The 12,233-nt window shown below is 47.9% G+C and overlaps 1 protein-coding gene across 9 annotated transcripts in view; it reads left to right on the top strand.

Moving 5' to 3' along the window:
- The window catches only part of Bicc1 (BicC family RNA binding protein 1), a 218,760-nt gene that overhangs the window by 89,734 nt on the left and 116,793 nt on the right, over positions 1-12,233 (top strand). The window contains exon 1 of one of the 9 annotated variants that reach the window (XM_038342827.2): positions 10,551-10,584. The exons of 7 other annotated variants lie outside the window; for them this stretch is intronic. The gene's annotated coding sequence lies outside the window, so the exon portion shown is untranslated. Of the gene's footprint in view, positions 1-10,550; positions 10,585-11,331; positions 11,383-12,233 lie in introns of those variants that run through there. One more of the 9 variants, XM_038342826.2, reaches the window with a different exon arrangement.

Here is a 12,233-nt window from a genome sequence, read left to right as displayed (position 1 = left end):
AGTATACATGAAAATAATTCTACCAAACGTAGATGTAAATTTGTCTAGGATAAGCCTTATACCATCATGGACGACTTCCATGAATGCTGTTTCTCAAAGCTGAGTCGTGCGGGGTTCTCATCTGGCTCTGTTATTGATTTTCTCATTACTGATAGTTCTGGTCCTGTCAACACGTACAGTGCTTACTCAACGTTCTTTCCCAGGTCTCTGCCACGAGTCAGGCGTCATACCAAGCCCTTCGCCGCGAGAGAGTCCTTAATCCTTGCACAAGCTCTGAAGCTTTGTGCTTATTTTAAAGGAAAAAAACATGGCCACGGTGCTTCTTGTGACCCATGCGGGACCACGTGGCCGCTAGAACCTACGCGCCTGGCACTGGCTGCTGCCTGAGAGCAAGAGCAGTTGTATAAAGGAGTTGGCTTAGCTCTTGGGATCAAGGTGACGAAAAGTCTACCCTTTCTCATATCAGCTTGGACAGAGTGCAGTGCACAGACCCGCCTACTCCCAGGCCTGGGAGCCTCTGGTTTTCGTTAGAGACATATGTGTTCCAGGCAAGCTATGTTTGGGGCATTCCACAGCCGGTGCTTTTTAAGACTCTGGGGAGGTTGTCCATTTAGGGCCACCTGAGCGCGATTGAAATAACCAGATAAGGGCAGTGTTTTCTTTCTTTGACTTTTAAATGTTTTTAGTCTTTGAAAATATAATTGAATTCAACTTGGTTAATGTTGTTAGGAGGGCAAGTCTTCTAAGAAGAAACTGCAGTCATGCTGCACATAAAGACATTTGAAACCTGATAACACTTCTCCCGTGTCCTCTTGGATTAGAAACTTAAGTTAAAAGCAATTGTGTAGAATACTGACGTCTGCCGCTGAACCACACGGAGCACATGTTCAAAGCAGCAATAATAAGCCAGAGCCAAAATTATTTGTAAAAATTTGTTTCAGTTTTAATCATCTCTACTTGTGTGTATCTCTGTGTGGTTATGTGCAGCTGAATGCAGTTGCTTGAAGAGGCCAGCAAAGGGCGTCAGATCTGTTTGAGCTGGAATTGCAGGCAATTGTGAGCCACCTGACCTGGGTGCTGAGAACCAAACTTAAGGTCTGTAGGCTCATATTCTGAAGAGTTCACTCTGGTGTCTGGGCAGAAAGTTTGCCCCCTCTCTGCTACCCCTAAGCCCCACCCCCACCTCCACCCCATGGTCTCTGCTGCAGCCACTATGGCTCAGTTCACAAGAGGGAAGCTAACTGCACACTTTCTTCTCCAGGAGGGATAGGCACACAACTTCGAGCCTTACTGTCCCATTGGCAGGTGTTTGCTTTTCCAGGATGACCAAACATGCTTTCAGAAATTGCCAGTAGTTGCTAGGCAGAGTTCAACAAATACAGAGGCCATTGCCGGCCTCCCCCGCTGGAGGCTTCTCAATCGAAGAGGTTTTGTGACCCTGCCTGGAGAATCTGTGAGCCCTATTTCTGTTTGAACTTGGAACAAGGGATGCCTTTGCCAGATATCCTGTTGGCATTCTGAGGCAGTCATGAAGTTGAAGTTAGTTCCCCAAAAAGCCAGTTGACTGCCTTTAAGCAAGGGCACGCTGTCATTGTCCAAGATTTCGGGCCAGTTCACTTGGCCCTCGCTAAGGTGACTAAGAACTGTCCAAAGTAAACAGCTCTTGGAGCCAGCGCTGGCTCCATTCCCATCTCCTGGGATCATTGTCCTGTCCTGCTGAGTGTTCCCTCATCCTATCTTCCTTATCCGACCCTTGGCAAGGAAGAACGTTCTTAGACATCCAGGTACAGTTAGCTAGCGTTTGCCGCAGTGAGTTTTCTAGATATATTTGGAGCAATGCTGGAAACTCTGGAGAGAAACACAGTTTTCCGGAATAGCAATTAGACGTCAGAATGGTGTGTGTCTTGATGTCTGCCCGTTGCGACCTTTGGTTGTCTGTGGGTCTGTTTGTTTTGGTTTCATTGCCTCCAGGGCAACTTCTCCTGAGAAGAGTATCGTACCGTTTATTAACACATGGCAAATGGAGGCGAGTTCTGAAGGCTGGCCGTTTCAAAGGCAGGACTTCCAATGTGTCAGTCAGGCTGAGGGCAGCTCGCTAGTAAACAGAACCTGCCAGCCCCCAGTCCTTCCAAGAGGTCATCAGGGCGTGAATGAGAAGGTCACCCTGATCTGTAAGAGGCGGGAAAGCCAATCCATTTGTATGTGTTGGTTTCCTCACTGCTCAGGGGTGGAGGCTGAAGGAGATTGTCAGGCATATCCTGCTGTATAATTTGCCACCTGAACCTGGAGCTAGGCTGGCAGCCAGCAAGCCCCCCTCATCCTCCAGTTTCTGCTACCCACAATGCTCGATGATAGGTGTGTATGGCTTTGCCTGGCCTTTTTCTTTTCTTCCTTTTTTGGGGGGGGGGGAAGGGGTGCTGGAGATTCAAATTTCTTCCTTCATGTTTGCACAGAAAATGCTCTGACCCAAGAGGCCATCTCCCCAGCCCCAAGTCTGCTCTCATCTGGGCTACAGTTTTCCACATTACAGTCCCGGAATTTGCTCTGTCATGTTTCTTCTCGTCACATGTAGCGTGTCACATGTCATGAGTCTCACAGCTCCTTGTAAGAAGGCTTTATGTACAGCCTGGCAGCTGATGTTCCTTGTCCATTTGGGCAATCATCGCATAGAAAGGAGCCCGTGACAATGACTGTAGAGACATTACCTCTGCGTGAGCTCAGGTTGCCCTTCAATCCTTTTATTTAGTCTCACGTGTCTGGAACATTTCGATAGAGGAAAGTTATGATCTAGGCATGCTTCCTGAACAGAACGTCTCAGAAGTCCCAGCAAGCATGACAGAGTAGTTAGGGCATTCCCATACAGCATGTGACATGTGACATGCAGACTCTCAAAGCCTTCTCTTGCATGCTCCAGTCTTTGTTTGCCTGTTTATTCTTTTTGTTTTACAAGACAGGGTTTTTCCATGTAGTCCTGACTATCCTGGTGCACTCACTTGGTAGACCAGGCTGGCTGTGGACTAAGACATTCAACTGCTTCTGCCTCCAAAGTGCTGGGACTAAAGGTGTGTACCGTCACCAAGTCTGGCTCCTGGATTTGTTTTTTTTTTTTTTTTTTCCCGGTTTTTTGAGACAGGGTTTCTCTGCAGCTTTTTTAGAGCCTGTACTGGAACTAGCTCTTGTAGACCAGGCTGGCCTCGAACTCACAGAGATCCGCCTGCCTCTGCCTCCCGAGTGCTGGGATTAAAGGCGCCACCACCGCCCGGATTTGTTTTTAAATTAAATAACAGAGGCTATTTGTTTGTTTGTTTTTTCGAGACAGGGTTTCTCTGTAGTTTTGAAGCTTGCCCTGGGGTTAGCTCTTGTAGACCTGGCTGGCCTCCAACTCACAGAGATCTGCCTGTCTCTGCCTCCAGAGTGCAGGGACTAAAGACCACTGCCTGGCATTACAGGCTTTTAAAAAAACTTGTATGCTGGTTTCAAATGCAACTGAAAAAACATTTCATGTGTTAATTTTCTGTTTGGATAAATTGCCCCCCTCCTAAGTTGGTTGTCACCAGGGGGAATGAATACAGAAAAGGTAGATAGCAATAGTGAAGGGCAGAGAAATCCTTGCCACAGGGGTCTGCACACCCGTGGGAGGCCTCTTCCCCATTGCCTTCCTGAGATCATTGTGCGCACATGGACACATTGTGCTCGGCCATTTTCGCCGTAGGCTAGGGTAAGCTTTTTTTGTTTTTCCACCAGCCTTTGTTGCCTCCAGATAGGATGTAAAGGGTCTATCCTTCACTCCTAGAAGGTGTGCTGACAGAAATTAAGGAAGACTTCTTCCCGAGTGGCCCTCACAGTTGGGTACCCACGTCCTCAGGGGAGAGAGGTAAAATTTGCATGTGAACAGTCAGCTATGGTTCTCCGTAGCTCCCCTTGGGCCTGTCTTTGACTAGAATTCCATAGACAGTGGATGCTGTTGCTGTGACCAAGGAGACTTACGGATTTCTTTTTTAAAGTGTTGTAAACCTGTAGTAAGCTGCATTTGGTCATATTTTTTGGAACCCTCAAGCTCACCCTAGCTTTGTTGAAGGTTGTTATTTTCTCAACCCGATTTAACATTCTCACGCCTTATTTTAAGTAAAAAAGATTTTCAGAAAAAAAAAAAAAACATGCAACCAACTGTATTGAAAGAAACAAGTTGGGCACTATGGCTCACACGTATAATTCTAGTTTTCGGGAGGAAGAGGCAGGAGTATTGCCAGCCTGAGATGCTTATGGAGTTCCTGGTCAGCCTGATCCTGTGTCCAAGGCAAGGAGGTAGAGAGAGCGGAATGGCAGAGAGGTGACAAGTCACCTGCTTTACTCTTTCAACAAACCGTTGGTTCAGAAGCAAGGCTAGTGCAGACAGTTTGACGGAGACCCTCTCCTACAGTAGAGCCCCAGCGAGGTCACCTGCTGTGGGAGGGTGTGGCACTGTGAAACTGCCGGTGCCCTGAGGATGAGCACATCACCACACCCTTCCTCAGGATTCCCTCACTCACAGCTTCTGGTGCCTGCCGGCTCCTTCAGCATCTTCCCATCCCGGCCCAGCATGCTCATTTCCCTCTCCCTTCTGCAAGAGAAGCTTTGGGGGTCAGCCCAAGCCTTACACTTGTGGAGCTTGACTCAGGGTCATGCACAGTGCCTTTGTGGGATGGCCCATCATTCTTGGGGTTGTTATTGTCGAGACAGACTGTGGGGTAGTTGTACCCGCATCGGCCTCCTGCTGGCAACTCTCACAGTCTTTCCCTGTGAGTGCTTCCTGCAAACCTGCCCACACTGCCGCAGGCTAATCTCTCTGTGGAGCTCTGTGCTTTTGGTTCTTTTCTCTCTCCTGATGATGAGGGTTTTCATCCCCTCTTCTCTCCCCCCCTCCTATTCTTATTCAGTGGATAGCTCCACTATAAATAGTTCTGTCACAGGGTTTCAGTAGGGCTTGACCTATGACCCTGTAGTTGACAAGAAGAACTCATCAAGTGTAGAAGGCTGCAAGGCCCTGCCTGGCACGCTGAGAAGAGCTTTGGAAGACCTGACGATACCCAGGGCTAGCCTCTTTCCTTCGCGCTTTAGTAAGGTTCTTAAAAGTCTCCAACCATAACATCCAGCAAGGCAAAGCACCCCCCTTCCACGCATACCTTCTCCTCGGGACAAGGGAGGGAAGAGAAAGGTGACCTGTCATCAGGGACAGGAGTTGGCTAGTGTGTAAGAAGACACCAGCATGCTTTTCTTGTTGCAAGGCCTCCACGTGACAGACATGACAGACATGCTTGTGTGAGACTCAGAACAGAGAGGAACTCTGCCGCGCTTTAGCACAGGGTGGGAAGTGCCGTCGCTGGTGGCTGGGCTAGAACTCTTTTGCAAGCCTGTCCTCTAGGTGAGTTGGGCATGGCACCTACCCATATGCAGCATGGTCTGCTTTGTCTTGAAAGGAGACATGGCACACTTTGGTTTTCCCATGAAATAAGCAACGGGAACCTTCGTGGGTGTCTTTTTAAAATGTGTAAATAAGTCTTTACTAGGGAGGGGCATCTGCAGACCTTCTCCAAGAGGCACCGGCGGCCTGTGGGAGCTAGCAAAGCATTGGGAAGCAGGGGAGAGGGGCTGCGGTGTCTGCACACTGTAGTCGGCTTTATACCCTCATCTTCCTCTCTCCAGTGAGGCTCTGCTGCAATCACTCTGTGGCCTTGCCGTGTGTGACCCCCTCAGCTCCTCTGCCAGTCTCGAATACCATTACTGTTCTCACCTCGTGTATATGGAACCAAGACCCGAGTGTCTCAGCACTTGGAGTTGGATCCAGGTGGTCTGGTTTCTGAGACCGTGACATCACCCCCAAATGTATTAAGCTGCTGAGGGACCCAGTACTAAGATAAGTATCTAACATTGCAAGAAATTGCTTTCAATACTTTTTGGACACAACACCACACGCACACACACACACACGATGTATACATATATATGCCTCTATGTATATTTATGATATATATATATATCATATATATATATATAGATTTTATGTGTGCATGTTCTCAGGTGTGTAGGATTGCATATGTATGTACATGCATGTGCAAACCTATGTATATGTGTGTCGAGGCCTGAGGTGGACATCGGGTATCTTCCTTGACCACTTCTCATCTTAGATATTGACACAGGGTCTGGTCTGTCTCTGAGTCTGGAGCTTTTGGCTTGTCTGGCTAGCCAGCTTCCTGCAGGGATCCCCTTTTTGAACCTCCCACATGGTATCCCATCCATCCGACATTCACTGTGGGTTCTGGGAAGCTGAACGTTGGTTCTCACACTGTTTTCAATACTTTTTTTTTTTTTTTACTTTTAAGTAAACATAAACGCACACACTATTCTGTATACAAACCTACTATATACCTACTTTGAATATGAAAAAAGTCATAAAATAATCCAATGTAGCAATCTGATCCTTTTCTGTATGCATCCGATTTCACTGGTAGGGCTGATCAGTCCCCACTCAGTGGAGGAGGTTTGAAGGGTTAAGAATGCCACCCCTTCCCCTCGTGCATTACCTGTACCTCCTTCCATCCTCCTTCTCTACCCCATGGCACTGAACTTTCTCGAGTTGTCAGTCCAGTTGGCCATGGAAAGTCATGCTAATTTTGAGTTCAAATAACTAACTGCCTTTGAGACCCTATCAGGTGCACCCCTATTCCTTCACTAGAGTACATTTCTGATATTGGCAATGACCAGACATTTCTGGCTTAACTCTTTTTTTTTTTAAAAAATAATTCTTTCATTTATTTTACATCCCGACCATGTTTTCCCTCCCACCTCTCCTCTGGCTAACCCCGCTCCCTTCCCTTCTACCCCTTCCCTCCATCCATTCCTCCATCTCCTAGGTCAATCCCATGCTGGCTCTCTGTCTGTCCAGAGTCTGTGAGCTCCCAGGAGCTCAGGACAGCTATCTCTGATGGTTTCCCCTGTTTATGACCTTGACACCCCGTCCCCCACAATCCTCCCTCTCTTCCCTTCAACTGCACTCCCAGAGTTCAGCCCAGTGCTTGGCTGTGGGTCTCTGCATCTGCTTCCATCAATTACCCGATGAAGGCTCTCTGACCACAATTAGGGTAGTCACCAATCTGCTTACAGGAGATTACAGTTCAGGCACCCATTGCTGGGCATCTTAGTTGGGGTCCTCTTTGTGGGTTCCTGGGAGTTTCCCTGGCACCAGGTTGTGGCTTCTTAACTTAGCGAGGAGACGTGGAAAAAGAGATTTCAGAGGACATAGCGCTGGTGGAGCCCACGTTCCTGCGTGCTCGGCGTAGTGGTGTCTGAGTTAGATGACACGAGGGACCTCAATCCCACGAGTCCAGCCCTGTCTTGTCCCTCGGGTTGGCCAAGGACCATTGGCTTGGCTGTCTGTTAAAGCCTGCAGCGTGCCTCATGGGACTCTGAATCTCAGCTTATTCGTAATACTCACCCAGAACAAGCTTTATTGAAATAGTTGCCCTCAGCTAAAGGTGCCTTATTTTCACTCTACAACACACCGTATCTACGCTTCTGTCTGGTTAGGATGCCTTTTCAGCAGAATCCTACTTTCTCACATGCCTTTTGCTTTTAAAATTAACTTGGACCTCTGCTTGTTAAAAATAAATGAGCAAGCCAAAGAGATGCTCCAGCAGGAAGAGGCGAAACCACACCAGTTCCTAAAAAAGTACCAGCCATAAAAATGTCAGTGGCAGGGCTTGGACACCGTTGAGCTGTGCCAGTTTCTAGAGGCCAAAGTGTGGGCCCCTCTTCCCCTCACCCCGGCTTTCAGGTTGCTTTCATAGGCCATGAGGAATGTCCACCTTGAGCATTTTCCAGGCTGGAATGACTGTGGTCAGGCCATAAGCTGTGTGACCTCAAGTGCCCATTTGTCTGGAAGTTGGAGTGAAGCCAGGCTCTGCTCTAAGGGAGATGCTGGCTTTCCCTGCATTGGAAGAGCGAGGCGGGTCCTCTGTCTTGCCCCTGTTTGGCACTGGACCATCTGTCTATATTGAGAGGCTGAGCAGAAAAGACCCAGCGCACACTGGACTTGTGGGTAGAGGTCATTGTCCTCAGATGGGGAACCGTGGGGAGATTGCTCCCAGCCTCTGTGCTTCCTTCCAGCCTGCTTATGTGGCCTGCTGTTAACTTGCCAGCGTACGCGCTGTGTCCATATGGGATTCTCTATCTTTGCTAGGGAGGCCGGCATCAGACTTGCAGCCTCTGATAGTAACCATCCCAGCCCTGGGCTCTGACATTCCACATTCCAGTCCTACTCTTGGCTTGCTTATTTCCCCTTTAATTTTCCTTCTGAGACTCTGTTGGAGGCTTTTGTTTTATCTGTGCATTTTATAACCCTGTGCTCATGCCGAGCTGCTGATCCACACAGCTTATACTTTGAAGGCTCGTCTCTCTCTCTCTCTCTGTGTGTGTGTGTGTGTGTGTGTGTCTGTCTCTCTCTCTCTCTCTCTCTCTCCCCTCTCTCTAATCTGCTGATTAATGTTGTACCCCAGAGTAAGTGACAACCATGGTTTATAGGAGCTCAGGACTGCAGGACCACAGCTTTCTACTCACTTTGAAATCTTGTGTGAGGTTTGCCAAAGCTAGGCGTGACTAAGATAAAAATGGCATTGCCTGGCCAGCAAGATGGCTCAGTAGGTAAAGACACTCGCCCTCCAAGCCCCTAACTTGTACTTGATCCCTTGGACCCACGTGGTAGATAGAGAGAACTAATTCTCACATGTTGTCCTCTGACCACTGCATAGGTACCGTAGTACACACAGCACCCTCTCACCAATATGAAATAAAAAACCTATGAAAAGGTATTTCTTCGAAATAACAGGATTAAGATGTTGAAAGATAAGGTAATTGCATGGTGGAGTACATTGCATTAAAACGTAAGAAAGCATCAGACAGCCACCCCAAGTTCAGGAATTATAATGGGATGCATAGTTAAAATTCATATTTGGTAATTCTGAAGAGAAAGTGGGGTGTGAGATGCGATTAATGAACAACAGGAAGCCTGCTCATCAGCTGACGGAGATGCCACCTTGAGTCTTCTGAGCCACTGGGCTCACCTGTATGAATGAAGAAGCTAGACAAGACTGAGCCACTCTCCCGTTAGCCATGAAGTGCCAGTCTTCCAAATGCGATGGAAATAAAACCTCAAGGCAACACTTGGTCATGGCCCCTTTCAGAAGTAGATCCTGGGGATTCACAAGTCTTGCCCTTTGCAGTAGCTCGGCAAGTGTTTTCACTCACAAATTCCTAGTGTTTTCTTGGGCTGGTGACTGGGGCTCCATACCCAGGATCCCAAGGTGCCACTCTATATGACAGTGATTGGTCATGTAGCAGAGCCAGAAAGTTCACATTCTCACACAGTGCAAGAGCATGTGACCACGGGGGTAACAGAAGAGTTACCTGCGCCCAGCCATCTTCATTGGTGAATTTTGATGCGCCCACCGTAGGTACTCAGAAAAATGTTTATTTATTTTGGCTTGGAGTTTTAAGCATTATCCGCCCGAAATGGCCAAGTTTGAAATGGCACGTTACTCTGTCTTGAAATTAATTTTAAAAGAAATTTCATGTGGGTATAAAATGTCAAAGGTTGGAAGGGACTTTAGAGCCCTGCTTTGTTAAGCATGTTTGTTTTGTGATTTGGAGGGAGAAGAATGCATAAAATTGTTACTGTCTGCTGGACTGCTGCTTGTGTTTATTTAGTTTACTTTAGATTTCTTAAATACATCCTTTCCATGTGGTGATAGTGGAGGTGGAGGTGGTGGTGGTGGAGGAGGAGGAGGTGGAGGAAAAGGAGGTGGTGGTGGAGGAAGAAGAGGAGGAAGAGGAGGAAGAGGAGGTGGTGGTGGAGGAAGAAGAGGAGGAAAAGGAGGTGGTGGTGGAGGAAGAAGAGGAGGAAGAGGAGGAGGAGGAGGTGGTGGCAATGGCGAGGATGACGATATGGTAAAAGTGTCATGCCTAGAACAGTATACAGTGTAGTCCTTTCTTGAATTTCTTTGTTATTTCTAATTCATTGTGTGCGCACACACAGTGCGGGGCTGAGTTTCCTCAGGGCCATGCTACACTGGAATATTCTATTTTAACCTTGAAACTAGAATCATCCAGAAAACAGATCTGCGCACAGTCCCTTTTGACTAACTGTGGGTTAAACTTTTCTAAAGTAACTGGGGATACGGTCTTTGAAAGCTAGTCTTCTGCAACACGTGTAGAAGGCTTAGTTGACAGGAATCAAGATTGATGGGCGATGCCGCTGACGGAGCTGCCGAGTTTCATAGGAGGATGATTGCATCTTCCCTGAGCTGGGCAGAGACAAACACTGCCCTGAGTTGGCCAAGTAGCCAGAAATAGTTTGGGGATTCGTGGAGTTGGTCTCCCAAATTCCAGGGCTGTTGCATCATCTTAGTGGATCTGGTTTGTTTTCAGTTCTTTCTGAAACGGTGCCCTGCTGATGGGACAAATATCCAATAAATCACACCCACATGGAGACCGAACACTGAAGACAGCCCCGTCCTCTCGTCAGGCATCCGACTGTGCGCTTTTATTCTGAAAGTATACCTTGATCCCCATGGCAAAGGTGGCTCTCACTCTTAAGAATATATGAAGCCTGAGATCAAATGGAGAGTGGAGAACGGCTGGCCCGGCCTCCTTCTGTAGACGCTGAAGCTGGGGGTCTTACTGGAACCGGAGTGGTGCGCGTCCTTTGGCGAGGACCCTGTTTTGCTTTGTCTCAGCATCTAACGTGTGTAGCCAGTGCAGACTTTGGACTTCGTGAGAAAACATCACCTCGTCGATTGGGGTTTTCATCAGTTTTGTCCTCCAGGACTTTCGTCCCTTTGGCTCTTTGATCCGAGAATGGAGTTCGGTCCCTTACTTCATGTTTTCACAGCCAGCAAAAGGATGGAAACAAGCCGACCCTCTATACTCCGCTCAGACGCCTTCCAAACTTGAGTAGATGGCACGCAGTCTTAACAGTATTGCCATTGTGGCTTATCAGGTCAAACATTGGTTAAACATGTATTTTGAGCATTTTTATTTTATTTTGTCTACTTTTTTTTTTTTTTTTGACACAGGGTCTTGTTAGGGAGTCCAAGCTAGCCTTGAACTCACTGTGTGGCCTAGGTTGGCCTTGAACTCACAGTCATACTGTATTGACTTTCCCAGTGCTGGGGTTACAGGTGCCCACCATGATGACCAACTCATTGTGTGCAATGAGCAGCAAAGACCTGCCCGGTACTGACTCTATGATTGGCATAGCATTTATAAGCCCCACTGCAGCCTTGTCTATTTTAGTGACCCCATCCTAACCAGATACTATTGTCAAGATGGGCCGTTGGCTGCTTCTCAGAGGTAACGTAGACATTCCCCTATGCCCCCATGCTTGCCAGCTGTTCCCAGTCCTGCCTATTGATGAACGCATATTTTCAAATGTTTTTCACTTTGAGTTGGAGGCACGTCACCCTGTGTAAACGAGCCTGGCTCTGAACTCACTCTAGCTCAGGCTAAGCTTGAACTCATAGGACCTTCTTGCTTCAGCCTCCTGAATGCTGGGTTTACTGGTGTTCACCAGCACACTTGTCCCACTGTATTATTCTCGAAATCCCACGTCAACTGCTGTCATTTCCAGCAGGCTCTGGAAGCCATCCTGTGAAGTGCCTGTGGGTCTCTGGTGCTACGTGCTGAAGCCTTGGGCCCTGTGTGGCATTGTGTTCTCAAACGTCCCGGCCATTTTCTTTCCCCCTTCCTGGCTAGGATCCTATGTAAAAACCACTCATTAAATTGAAGTTAAAGTGGAGTCCATTCTGCTAATAGAGTTCTAACCTCATTCTTCGAATGTTGTTTTTTAGCCGGCCCTCTTCCTGGAAGGGGAGAAGACAGGGTTTCATCATCAGTGGATTAACTTTATTTCTAGCTAGTCCACTTCGCTTAATGTTACTCAGAGTTGAATACCACAGAAATCCTCTGCCACCTTGGTGTCCCCATTCGTCCGCATAGTGCCCTCGCCTGCTCATGGCCCCCCCCTCATGGCTAGGGAAAGTGCAGTCCCATGGTGCGATGCTTCCCATCTGATGTGTCCCCCTAAGGCTCACATGTGACTGTTGGTCCCCAGCTGGTGGTACTGTTCTGGAAGGTTCTGAAACCTGGAGAATGGGGCTTGCTTGGCTGAAGCAAGTCACAGGGGTCTATTCTGGAAGGCTACA

The sequence above is a fragment of the Arvicola amphibius genome, chromosome 9 (assembly GCF_903992535.2).
Source record: "Arvicola amphibius chromosome 9, mArvAmp1.2, whole genome shotgun sequence".
In the NCBI taxonomy this organism is placed as follows: domain Eukaryota; kingdom Metazoa; phylum Chordata; class Mammalia; order Rodentia; family Cricetidae; genus Arvicola; species Arvicola amphibius.
The sequence above is the reverse complement of the archived record's forward strand: the minus strand, read 5'-3'. Positions and strand labels throughout refer to the sequence as shown.